The sequence below is a fragment of the Dermacentor albipictus genome, chromosome 1, assembly GCF_038994185.2.
Source record: "Dermacentor albipictus isolate Rhodes 1998 colony chromosome 1, USDA_Dalb.pri_finalv2, whole genome shotgun sequence".
NCBI lineage: Eukaryota > Metazoa > Arthropoda > Arachnida > Ixodida > Ixodidae > Dermacentor > Dermacentor albipictus.
In genome coordinates, this window is record NC_091821.1 from 124,475,742 (window position 1) to 124,487,893 (window position 12,152).

At 47.3% G+C, this 12,152-nt stretch overlaps 1 long non-coding RNA gene across 1 annotated transcript in view; it reads right to left on the reverse strand.

Annotated features, from left to right (window-relative positions):
* The window catches only part of LOC135904837 (uncharacterized), a 91,978-nt gene that overhangs the window by 51,239 nt on the left and 28,587 nt on the right, over positions 1 to 12,152 (reverse strand). The window contains exon 2 of the long non-coding RNA XR_010565226.1: positions 3,986 to 4,046. This is a non-coding gene — a long non-coding RNA (uncharacterized lncRNA). The remainder of the gene's footprint in view (positions 1 to 3,985; positions 4,047 to 12,152) is intronic.

Below are 12,152 nucleotides of genomic sequence, written 5' to 3' on the forward strand. Positions count from 1 at the left end.
TCACTGTTCGAAAACTGTTTGAAAGTATTCAATATTTGGTTAGATTTGACTCGTTTCTGGCACTATTCGATTCGTATTGAATTCATATTCAATTCGGTCTCGAAAATCACTATTCGGACGCCCCACTATCGAAGTACGCGTGAGTCAACGACCGAATAAGGTGAAGTGGAAAGAGGAAATGCACCCGCCTTGTTGATGACACGGATACTAAATGGCAGCTATCGCGTAAATGAATTGCCAGGACAGCGACACTTTAAATGCTTATCAAAAATAAGGGCTGGAAATTTCACATTATCGGATATCGGTATACATATTAGAGAGATTTAGAATAGGGGCCCCAAACGTCTGGAGCCCCAAAGAAATAGCGTCGAAGCCTCTGCGCATGCGCGAGACACAAACTGCTTTTGGGCTTTGCATGCGTCGGGCACGCTATTTCACTGATTTAGCGGAAACCCCAAAAGCCGCCCCAAAGGCTTTGAACCAACAAACATGGCGGTATCTATCGAAGCGACGGCTCTAACGTAACACCAAACTGAGCTCGATTCGTGGTAACGCGTGAAGTTTGCAAGCTAGGAGAAGTGACTGCCGTTATCATTTTCTCTCTACTAGCATGTGTTATGAAGATTGATTCATTAGACGCTGATGATTCGGAATTCGACTGTTGATTGCATGGCTCGTAGGCCTCACACGGCTTAACTTGGCTGGTGAAGGTACGCAAAGTTGGTTACTCGAAACTAAGCGCTTGCTGGTAGTATAATCACCTGAAAATTGTAATAAGTGCGGAAACCCGAATGTAAAAATTACTCTTCTTATGATAAAATGGTATATTTTATTTTATTATTTATAATAGGCTTTCTTTGACACCGTAGTGGCGCTCCAAGCGCAAAGTCCTATTCTAAAACTCTTCATTTCTATGTGCCCCAACACTAACGCCCACGAAGCTCTCTAGGGCGGCAAATTTTCGGGGCCCCTATTCTAAAACTCCGTATTTGTTTAGCAAAAGAATGATAGAACACATAATTAGTGTGCGTGTATTGTCAAATAGCACGAGGGCTGTCTTCAATGGATTAAGGCAGAGTTTTTTTCTGTACACCACGAGCGGACATTGTAAAGCCTGATCTAAAGTTAACTTTGTGTGGCATCATGCGAGTGAACGTAAATGTAGGACCAAGCTATCAATAAATGATATGGCGCTGTCAGCATATAATTAAACAACTGACTCACACAGTGCGAGCTCCTCGCAACCAGGTTCCTACCCATTGCTGGCTGCAGAAGAACTGGGAAACGATACGGGCTCGAGATCTCTAGCAGAAGCACAGAAGCGCAGCCAAGCGTGTCAAAGTGAGGAGGACGGCGAAAGCTGTTCCGTCGAGTTTGTTTCCATCGGTGTAGCGATCGCTCATGCGCACATGTTGCCAGTACTGCTACGTCACAAAATAAGTGTACTGGGTTAGTATACTGCCATTGCGAAAGGTGTGCTATCACTTGGCGTATTATCATCGGGTTCAACACAAAAGAAGCGGCGGAGATAAAATCGGGAGGATAGCGGCCCACTTGGTGAAGCGGAAGAATGATTCTGCTGACAAATCACTTGACGCGCACGAAAGGCTGAATGATACTAATGCCATCTTCGACTGGTCGTTTCTGAGCGCTCTGGAGCGCTCTCACGAGCGGCGTTGTCTTCGGCTGGTTGAAAGAGGGTGCCCGCCCTGCGTTCGGCTGGTTCTTCTCGATTGCTCTCCTCCACCTTCGAGCGCTCTGAGGCGCTCCGAGCCCTGTCATCGGAGCAGTCGTCGAAATTGAAACGTCATCGCAGAGCCGCGTCGCTGCTGTTGGCGACGGCCCACCGTAACCTAGGCAACCTAGGCCACAGCGACGAACGCTCGTCCCGCCGGCGCGTCCGCCGGTTTTCCCGGCAGCGCCGGGAGCTTTCGATAAGCGAAACATCGGACGTTGGTAGTAGTCACGTGGTTTAGCATCTGCCATTGCCTCCTCCGAGAGCGACTCGCACGTTTGGCTTGCGCGCTCGTCCTCTACCTCTGAGCTCGGGGAACGCCGGATCAGCCCGACTCTGCTTCGGGGGATGGAAGCGACCAGCCGAAGATAGCATAAAATTTATCTGGAATTGCGCTTTCTACAGGCACATCTGCTTGGCATTCTTCCACAGAATCATGCACACCGCATGCATTTTACAGAAACACAAGGCAACGCCATTCGACAATGCAAGTAATCATTTTTATCTGATATATTCAGTAAGAAACCATCGTATACAGAGCTCGGGTGAACGTTGTCATGTTTTATGCCATGTGCACTTCTTTCAGTACTTTGTTATTGAACCTACTGCGACCGAAAACGCAAATATTTGCTAGGGAGGGCGTATCGCGAGCGCGAATAAAGGTGCTCTAGAATAAAGAGCCTCGTAAGCTAGAAAGAGCGACCGAGTTTTCTAATAAACAACCTTTTCTTTGCATGTGACGCCAAAGATAACATTTTTATCGAAAATGTAGGCTTTCAAGAGCGCCGTAGCTGGCCGCCACCAGTGGAGTGTAGCGCAGTGCCTAGTAGCAGTTGGAGAGGGGGGCCTTGCCTTACATCATGTCGGAAAATAGGGTTGCGCGGGTAATAATATTTGGGGTTTTACGTGCCAAAACCACTTTCTGATTATGAGGCACGCCGTAGTGGAGGACTCCGGAAATTTAGACCACCTGGGGTTCTTTAACGTGCACCTAAATCTAAGCACACGGGTGTTTTCGCATTTCGCCCCCATCGAAATGCGGCCGCCGTGGCCGGTTGCGCGGGTAGTAGCGTAATGCATGAGGTGAGGCTTCGGTGTAAAACTCGTCGCGCTTTTGGTGGAATGTCTTTCTCCGCGATGGCTCCGGCGAAATATATCCCACCGGAGTAGCGGCGCGCCAGGAGGTGCTCTCCATGTGTCAGGAACTTTGGGAATAGCAGGAGCGGCAACTTGCGGGGAGTCGTGGGCAGCGCTGCTGGGTAGTTCACCGATGATGGATTAGTTGCCAAAGTGCATTTCCGCAGAATAGCTATTGTTGTCTAATATGTAAAATATAATTTACAGGTGCTCGTTGTGACAAATGAATCAAGCAACCAAAGAAAAATTCATTTGTGAATGTCAGCTCTCGCATTCACAGGAAATTATCTTCAAAAGGTCGACCTAGTTTTGGCAGCGCAAACTAGCAGTCATGACTTCTGTAAGTGTTGAACAAGGAAACGCAATGCGTTTTTAGGCGAGCTCACACTCATACGGGCTGCTCACAGCACGTTAGATAAATACAAAATTAAAGAAAAAAACACCCCTGCGTGGTTGTTCAATTGAACGTCTGTCACTGCTTCCAAACTCTTAGAAAAAGCGTGCAACAGACAAGACAGCTAGTCTCACCAGCGCTTGTACTTGGGGTCACTAACGTCGCACCGTGTTTACGCAGTGGAAAACGCTCTGGTTGTACGCCGTGGGTCCCATTAAGAAAAACAGATCTGGCGAATGGCGGTAAGAAGAAATTAATTGGTTCTCGATTTGGGCGCGGGCAGCAATGGCTAGAAGCGAGCTAGCTGTCTTACGCCCCCACACGCGTCCTGAGTCGACGACGCCTACTTCCGAATGCTGTTTATACTTCATGAGGCACAACAACACGGACGGAGGTCAGCGAATGCTTTTGGCCTGCAAACGAGGATACTTTCATAGGGCACATCGGAGGAGCTGCTCGCAGAGCTGCCCTTACGTCTCGTTTTCCAGAGCTTCTCTTTCCAAGGAATTACGAGCAAGCTGACTGCTGAGGAACGATGGCTCACTAAAATAATTAGAGAGATTTAGAATAGGGGCCCCAAAGGTTTTGCGACCCCTGTCAGCGCCACTGCGCCTGCACGAGACGCAGGGAGAGTTTAGTGTTTGCATCGGCGACTCTATTTCACGGAAATAGCACTCCGACTCCAACTCGACGTAAAAGTTTTGCTTCAACGAAAATACCGGCATCCATCGAAGCGACTGGTCTCGCCTTGTACCATATTCGACCCCAGCCTTCGATAACCTGCAACCATCAAAAGAAATGAACGATATCGTGAGCTGTCGCTGCACTCATTTCATGTAAAAAACATCGGCCAAGCGAGAAATCATTGTTTTTGATTAGATCGGTAGCCAAACTTGATGGCCACCCGGCACAACACAAACGCATCCCATTGCTATAGCAACAGGCCGGTATTCAATTCAGAACCTAACATGACACAACTTAGTGTACACAATGTACAGTAGAACTCAGACAAGTTTTTATTATCAAACACGTCACGTTTTATTATCATGTTCATTATCAAACGGCGTCAGGCAGGGAGATACGATCTCTCCAATGCTATTCACAGCGTGTTTACAGGAGGTATTCAGAGACCTGGATTGGGAAGAATTGGGGATAAGAGTAAATGGAGAATACCTTAGTAACTTGCGCTTCGCTGATGATATTGCCTTGCTTAGTAACTCAGGGGACCAACTGCAATGCATGCTCACTGACCTGGAGAGGCAAAGCAGAAGGGTGGGACTAAAAATCAATCTGCAGAAAACTAAAGTAATGTTTAACAGTCTCGGAAGGGAACAGCAGTTTATGATAGGTAGCGTGGCACTGGAAGTGGTAAGGGAATACATCTACTTAGGACAGATAGTGACTGCTGACAGGATCATGAGAGTGAAATAATCAGAATAAGAATGGGCTGGGGTGCGTTTGGCAGGCATTCTCAGATCATGAACAGCAGGTTGCCATTATCCCTCAAGAGAAAAGTGTACAACAGCTGTGTCTTACCAGTACTCACGTACGGGGCAGAAACCTGGAGGCTTACGAAAAGGGTTGTACTTAAATTGAGGACGACGCAACGAGCTATGGAAAGAAGAATGATAGGTGTAACATTGAGGGATAAGAAAAGAGCAGATTGGGTGAGGGAACAAACGTGCGTTAAAGACATCTTAGTTGAAATCAAGAAAAATAAATGGGCATGGGCAGGACATGTAATGAGGAGGGAAGATAACCGATGGTCATTAAGGGTTACGGACTGGATTCCAAGGGAAGGGAAGCGTAGCAGGGAGCGACAGAAAGTTAGGTGGGCAGATGAGATTAGGAAGTTTGGAGGGACAACATGGCCACAATTAGTACATGACCGGGGTAGTTGGAGAATTATGGGAGAGGCCTTTGCCCTGCAGTGGGCGTAACCAGGCTGATGATGATGCTGATGATGATGACGTATTGAAAGAGCGATTATTTTGCTATGCATTAGCTTATTTTTTATGGAGGTTCCGTTTTCGCTCGTCGAAGTGCTTCAAGCGCACAACAAAAAGAGCGAGCGCTAAACCCTATTCTATAACATTGTTGCTCTCGCGTGGAGCAAAGGCCGCGCGCGCAAAGCTCTTTCGGGTCGCAAAGGCAGAGGCCCATATTGGAAAACTATTGTTTCCACGCATATCCAGTTTTTCTGGACACGTACCAACTAGCACCCCAGCGACCCAGGCACGAAGCTAGCACGTTCTCAATGGAACAAGCGGGTTTTGCGCGAATAACAAAAGTTGCAGGTCGATTATTGAAAAAGTCAGATGACAGACATGTTCTCGAAAACAATCCACACGAGCCAAATGCAGTGATCACGCTGTGGCAAGCAAGAACTTTGTTTCCAGATTCAGCAATGGAAGCCTATTCAGCAAATATTCAGCAATGGAAGCCTATGGAAACGACGAAAATTTGTGCTGAATTTTGGAGACAAAAACGGTAGATGTGATAAAACTACGGCGTATATCGTAAAAGCCGCTGCAGCATATGTAGTGGGGAGGCTCTGCTTTCGATTGATGTCTATCTGGCCTCTCTACACATGGGGTAACACTGTTCACAAAAGCGATTTTTGAAACAGTCATGACAGTTCTCGTGTTATCTATAAAAACCCGAGCGTATCACTTGCGGAAACGTTAGAAGCCCTGGACGAGCCATTTAATCACCCGCGCCTATCGTTCGGCGTCACGCTGGCAGCGCTTTGAGACCGTGCGGCATGATACCTCTTTTTAACGCCACGTAGGACTGAGTTCGACAGTCTCCCACCAGGTGGCCGAAACACAAAACTGAAGATTTGTTTTCAGTTTTTTTTCAGGAGTGCTTTTCAAATATTGTATTCGTTATGTCATGGCTTTTAATATTAGATTGTATTTCTTGGACAACATAATAACAAACATGCGCATGTCTTTGTGTTAGGTTAAAAAAAATGTTATCGTGCCTTGTAGCATGGACATACTCAGGTATTCTGGACTTTGCACCTTCAACATCCTGCGGAACTTCATGGCGATGCACGTGCGTAAATGAATGGGCAAAATTTTAAACAATGTTACTTCTATATAGTAGCCTAGTATCAACAAGATTCAACTGTCTGCACTAAGAGGGTAGTCCTTTGTAGCAACATATGTATTTATGCATTTGTGGCACTTAGTCGGAACATTGGTGGACCTTTAAAGAAGCGTTTTGGTCGGGGATGGGCGGCTATGTCGATCGACAGGAGCAAATGGTTTTGCACCCTCTCAGCAGAGAGCACACTGACTTGAATAAGCGCGAAATTTAAACCGTAAGGCGATTAATTACAGCTGGACTTTTCAACGGTAATTGCAGAGCGAGTTTCATTCAGTCAGCACGTGCATGTTTTTGTGACGCAACAGGGAAGGGGAGCGAGTGTATATGGGTGAGCACACCTTCAGCGCGCGTGCCTGTGTACGTGTAGTCGCGTGAGCGCGCGTGTTTGTGTCATTATTTCAATATGCGTGCGCACAAGTGCGTGTGTTACTGCGTGCGTGCATGCGTGGGCGAGTGTAAATGTGAATGCGGGCGAGCATGTCTCGTATCTCTGTGTGCGCGCGTGTGTGTGTGTGTGTGTGTGTGTGTCTGTGTGTTTGTGTATGGGAGCACCTACTCTTGGTTATTTAAACCGATATTTAAATCTACGAGACAAGACCGAATGACATTCCATATATAGTATTATCTCTTTCTAAAAGCGAAATCCATCCAAAAAAAGAAAACGCAGTTCCCTTCCACTCTGTCAAGATGACCAGCGAAGCTGTGTATGTGGGCCTCTTAATGGCGAACTGCGCCTCCACTGCGGGTCGGACCGCTATTGCACTACCTTGGGCATCGGCCCACGTATTGACGCCCGCGTCACCTCCACCGCGGGTCGGCCCGGCGTTGCACTATCTTCGGGATTTCGTTCTACACCCGGACACGATAGTGGGGAAAGTAGCCCTTAAGCTCGGGTGCTCCTATATAAATACATCTAAAAGGACAATTGCTTTTTCTCGGCAACCACTGCACCAAATTCGCCGAGGTTTGTTGCATTTAAAAAAAAAAACTTCAAATTTAGTGACTGTTTGTATCGAATTTCTGATTTAAGTCGTAGTTCTTTATTAAAAATCGGCGAAATTTGCGAATCTTCAGAAAACCAAACTATCAAGTGTATATGTCTGTCTTTCGGCAATGAAAAATGGCACCACAATTCTGTGCATTGCATCTAACAGTGCATCTAGAGCAGACAAAATTGATATAGTACACATGAATCTCAACAAAAATTAGTAATATGGAAATACCGCTTTTTCAGAACCCTTGCACATAACGTAACGAATTGACAAATTGAATTATTACGCTTTGAATGATCTTATGTATGCTATTTACACCACCGCGGTATCTGTTCTTGATGCAGAGCTATTAATTTGTAAACTTCGTGCTTCTACTTTTTTCGGATATTCGGATGTTTGAAAACTTATGTAAGAAAATTCAGGCCCTAAATAAAACTTCCGCATCCAATAGTCACTATAACTTACCCTTCTCTCTCAAATGCAACAAATTTCATTAAAATCGATTCATGGATTACCTCAGAAAAGCGTTTCTGTGTTGTACGTGTGTTTGAATAGGCCACGTCGGAGTTGGACCCGAGCTAAAGCTTAAGCGGACCCGCCGTGGTTGCTCAGTGGCTATGGTGTTAGGCTGCTGAGCACGAGGTCATGGGATCGAATCCCGGCCACGGCGGCCGCATTTCGATGGGGGCGAAATGCGAAAACACCCGTGTACTTAGATTTAGGTGCACGTTAAAGAACCCACCTTCAAGTTATTGCTTCAAGTTATTGCAGTATGTACAAAAACATAAACTACACGCATTTAGCAATCCCGCTGAAACACACACGCTCGCCCTTCGAAGGCAAGAGCGCAGAAAGCCTCGAACACGCACGAATTATGGAAAACAACATTTAAATTACCAAATTCCGGTGCTTCTAAATAAACTTCCAGATGACCTCAACAAATCGATTAAGAAAAAAACATTCAAAACTATGGTTATCGAGAAAGAAATTCGCTACCAGTGACATCTCATTTAAAACCATATGTAGCGTTTGTCTGTAAAACAGTGCTCTTTTACTGTGTGTTGGATGTCGCCTTTTTTCTCTTTTTTCATATGTTCGCTACGATGATTGACATTTTGCATTTGCGTTCATATGTTTTTTTTCCCGTTCTGTCACATCTATGACAAGAAATCTGTTTTATATATTTGTGTGCAGTGATATGAACTAGATCCTCTATGACATAGAACTGTGTAGAGTGTAACTACAAATGTGTGTGCTGTTTTTCTCAAATCTCTTTTGTAATGTTGTCGAAACTGTATGCGGAGGGAGGGCCTCGTCAGGCTAGTAGCCTTTAGCTCTCCCTTCGCTTTTTCCTTGTATTGGAAAGAAACCAATAAACAAACAAACAAACAAACAAACCCCAGGTGGTCAAAATTTCCGGAGTCCCCCACTACGGCGTGCCTCATAATCAGAAAGTGGTTTTGGCACGTAAAACCCCATATATTATTATTATTAAAGCTTAAGCAGAAGCTAAAAGAAGAACAAAGAACGGCTTAGCCGTCAATATCGCCGCCCCAGATTTCGTCACGGTGCCACCGTCACCATCGGCACGGCTCCGTGAACAGTTACCTCGCTGTTGACCTTATTACCGTCCCTGTCTCGGCGGCAGCGCATTTTTACGATGCCAACTACGCGCTAAATCTGCAGCATCATTGCGTCATGCATCGCTTCTGCGACCAAGCAAGCTTTCGGCGGCACATGGTCACGGCTTTATTTAGCAGAATGCGTTGTTGGGCAAGTTGGTTCATTGTATTTGGGAAGATTGTCCTAGATTGTCCTTCGTCCGAGCGGCTAAATAGCAGCTCACGGATCAGAGCACCGAGTGTGGAAGTGGCGGAAAAATTGCTCTACACTGTCTCGTCACCGACCGAAAATTGTGGACTGCACTGCTGGCCATTCCTAGAAAATTGTATATGCAACGCCCAGCAATTTGCAACACAGCAACGTTGTTTTGTGGTGGGAGAGTCCAGGTGAGAGACACAGTGGTTATGGAAATGAAGACACGCAATTTTCTTCAGCGATTTGGGTATGAATGAATGAATGCCTTCATTTATTGAGAAAAAGGAGTAGCAAACATCAGTGGAAGCACCACTCAGCACATTGGGAAAGGAGCGGGGGACAACAAGAGGAAAAGCTGGAGTCCGAGTGGCAGGCGAAGTCACCATTAGGGTCCAGATAATATAAGCGAGGGTTGGTGAAACCGGTTGAATTCTAGTGTAGATGTGGGGTGTGGCGAGTAAATGATTGGAGTCACCACCCAGCATCCGTCCTTTGTGGTAGTATAAGCACCCGCCGTTCTTGGTAATAAACGTTTACTGAAAAGCAATCTTCGCAATTACTTATTCATACGCCATACCTTGTCGCGTATTCTTTAGTGGCAGGGCCTGTGGATTACAACTGTGTTGTCGCGACAAGTTACGACCATACCATGACGCTTGCGGTTACAGTACCCATACTCTTGACTTGCGATTTATGCGTTTACTACACGAGTTAGGGAACAGACAGTTTAGAACAGCGTTCCTCGCCTTGCAGACGCTCAACACAAACACTATTGCAGCATGTTACGGTGCGCGTCCCTTTAAGACAGATTCGCGAACGCAAACATAAGAACGCGTTAGAAAACACTCTGTCGCCCTGGGCCTCGTGCCAAGCATATCCAAGCCAATAATATATTACCAATCATGCTGTCATTTCTATGTAAAAGCTTCTCGAGTGCCAGCCCCAGCCGCCGCCAACGGGAGCGCGTGAAGCCGCCGGCAGCCATGTTGCTAGAGAAAAAGGAGCGCGGTGTTGTGCCATTACCACAAGCCCGGATCCCGAATCTGCAAGATGCAGAATCTATCCTGCGAGCGCCATAATTCTCCCTTCACCAGTCAAGAGGCTGCGCCTTCGTGCGGGAGAAGCCTCGGCGAAGCAGCGTGTTTAGACGTGCCCGCGTGTGCCCGACAGCCCGGCGCCGCACCTCCCTTGCCTGGAGGTCACCGCGCGCGCGAACTTTGAACCGGGTGGCCAGCGCGGTCGCTGGTTGGACCCCTCGGACGACCGTCGTGTGCTGACTTTGTATTGGGCCGTTTGAGTGACAATGGGCCTCGGGGATTATAAAAGCAGCAACACGCCGCTCGAAAACAGGATCTGCCGACCCCACCTGGAGAGAGGGTCGCTCCCGACTGGGGTGAGATGTGTCACGCGTTTTCGCCGGACGCCGTCGTGCGAGAACAGTCGCGTTTGTGTGAGCTCTCGGCCCCAGTGCCGATCCGTTCATGTCCTGTATGATAACCTGTATATAATGTATAAAGTCCCTTTTGTTATTCTCATCGACGCCAGGCTCGGAGTCTTCGCTACCAAAGCTCTGTCACGAAACGGGTGACGAGCGCTACGGGACCACAAAGCCGTATTCGTGGTGCAGCGGTGCAAGTTCGTAACACTGGCGGCACCGGTTGGATGTCGTAACACTGGTGGCACCGCTTGGAATTCCATAACACTGGATGGCAGCTACGGGATTGACCGGCATCAGCTACCTCGGCGCGGTGAGTGCCTGAAGTTTACCTCAAACACCAGACTTTCTCTGACACAGGTTATAGTAGCTTAGGGAAGGATTTGGTGTTGCATTGTGATAACCTTGTGTGTTTCAAGCCTAGTAAGAGTGTTTTGAAAACCAGGGGATGCTGAGGGGGTAAACAGGGCAGTGTGTGATATACTTGCATATGTCTTACTAGTAGTGTTATAGTAGCGTACGGCAGGTATATTCAAAAAGGGTAAACAGCAGGAGGACAGTGTGAACGATGGAGAAGTACAAGGTGAAGGAACTTCTCGAAATTTGTGAGGAGTTGGGCATTGAGTTGGGCTCAACCAAAAGAAAGAATGCGATCCTTGAGGTCATGAGGACTGGGGACGTAACGGCTGAGGAGGCCGCTGAGGCCTGGGCGGATATCAATGAACGACGGGAAAGGGAGGAAAGGAGAGAACAGGAACGTCGCGAAGAGGAGGAAAGGAGAGAACAGCAACAGGAGGAAAAGAGGGAGAAGGAACGTTGCATGGAGGAAAGGAGAGAGATTCGTGAGCACGAGCTTAAAATGAAAGAGTTGGAGACTCGAAATAGCTCGCCAGCGCCTAGTCTCACTTCTAACGTTCCAAGAATACGCGATCAACTTCCACCCTTTGTCGTCGGAGAGGATATGGCCAAATACCTCGTGAAATTTGAGCACGTGTGCGAACGGAATAGCATTGAGCGATCCCTCTGGGCACAGAATCTGTTAGCGTTGCTTCCTGGGGAGGCATCAGACGTAATAACTTGCTTATCGAAAGAGGCGTTTGAGAGCTACAGTGATGTGAAGGAAGCGCTACTGCGGAAGTACAAATTGTCGCCCGAAGCTTTCCGGCAGAGGTTCCGGTACGCAAAAAAGGGTAAGGAGTCGAATGTTGACTTCGCGTTTCGTCTAAAAGCCGACTTGGTGGAATGGCTGAAGGGCGAAGAGGTTTACGACGACCGCGACAAAATCGTCGAATGCATCGCGTTGGAGCAGTTCTACCGTTGCATTGATGAGGATGTCCGGCTCTGGCTGCAAGATAGGCTAAAGGAGGTTAAGCTAAACAAGGCAGCAGAGTTAGCGGAAGAGTATTACACACGCCGCAGCTTGCACAGCAAGGCAGTGCGCGTAGAAAAAGCTGATAGGAGAGATTGGTTTTCCGGGAAGCCCGACGAACGGAAGCAAATCACGCGTCGCGAGTTTCGGGACGACGA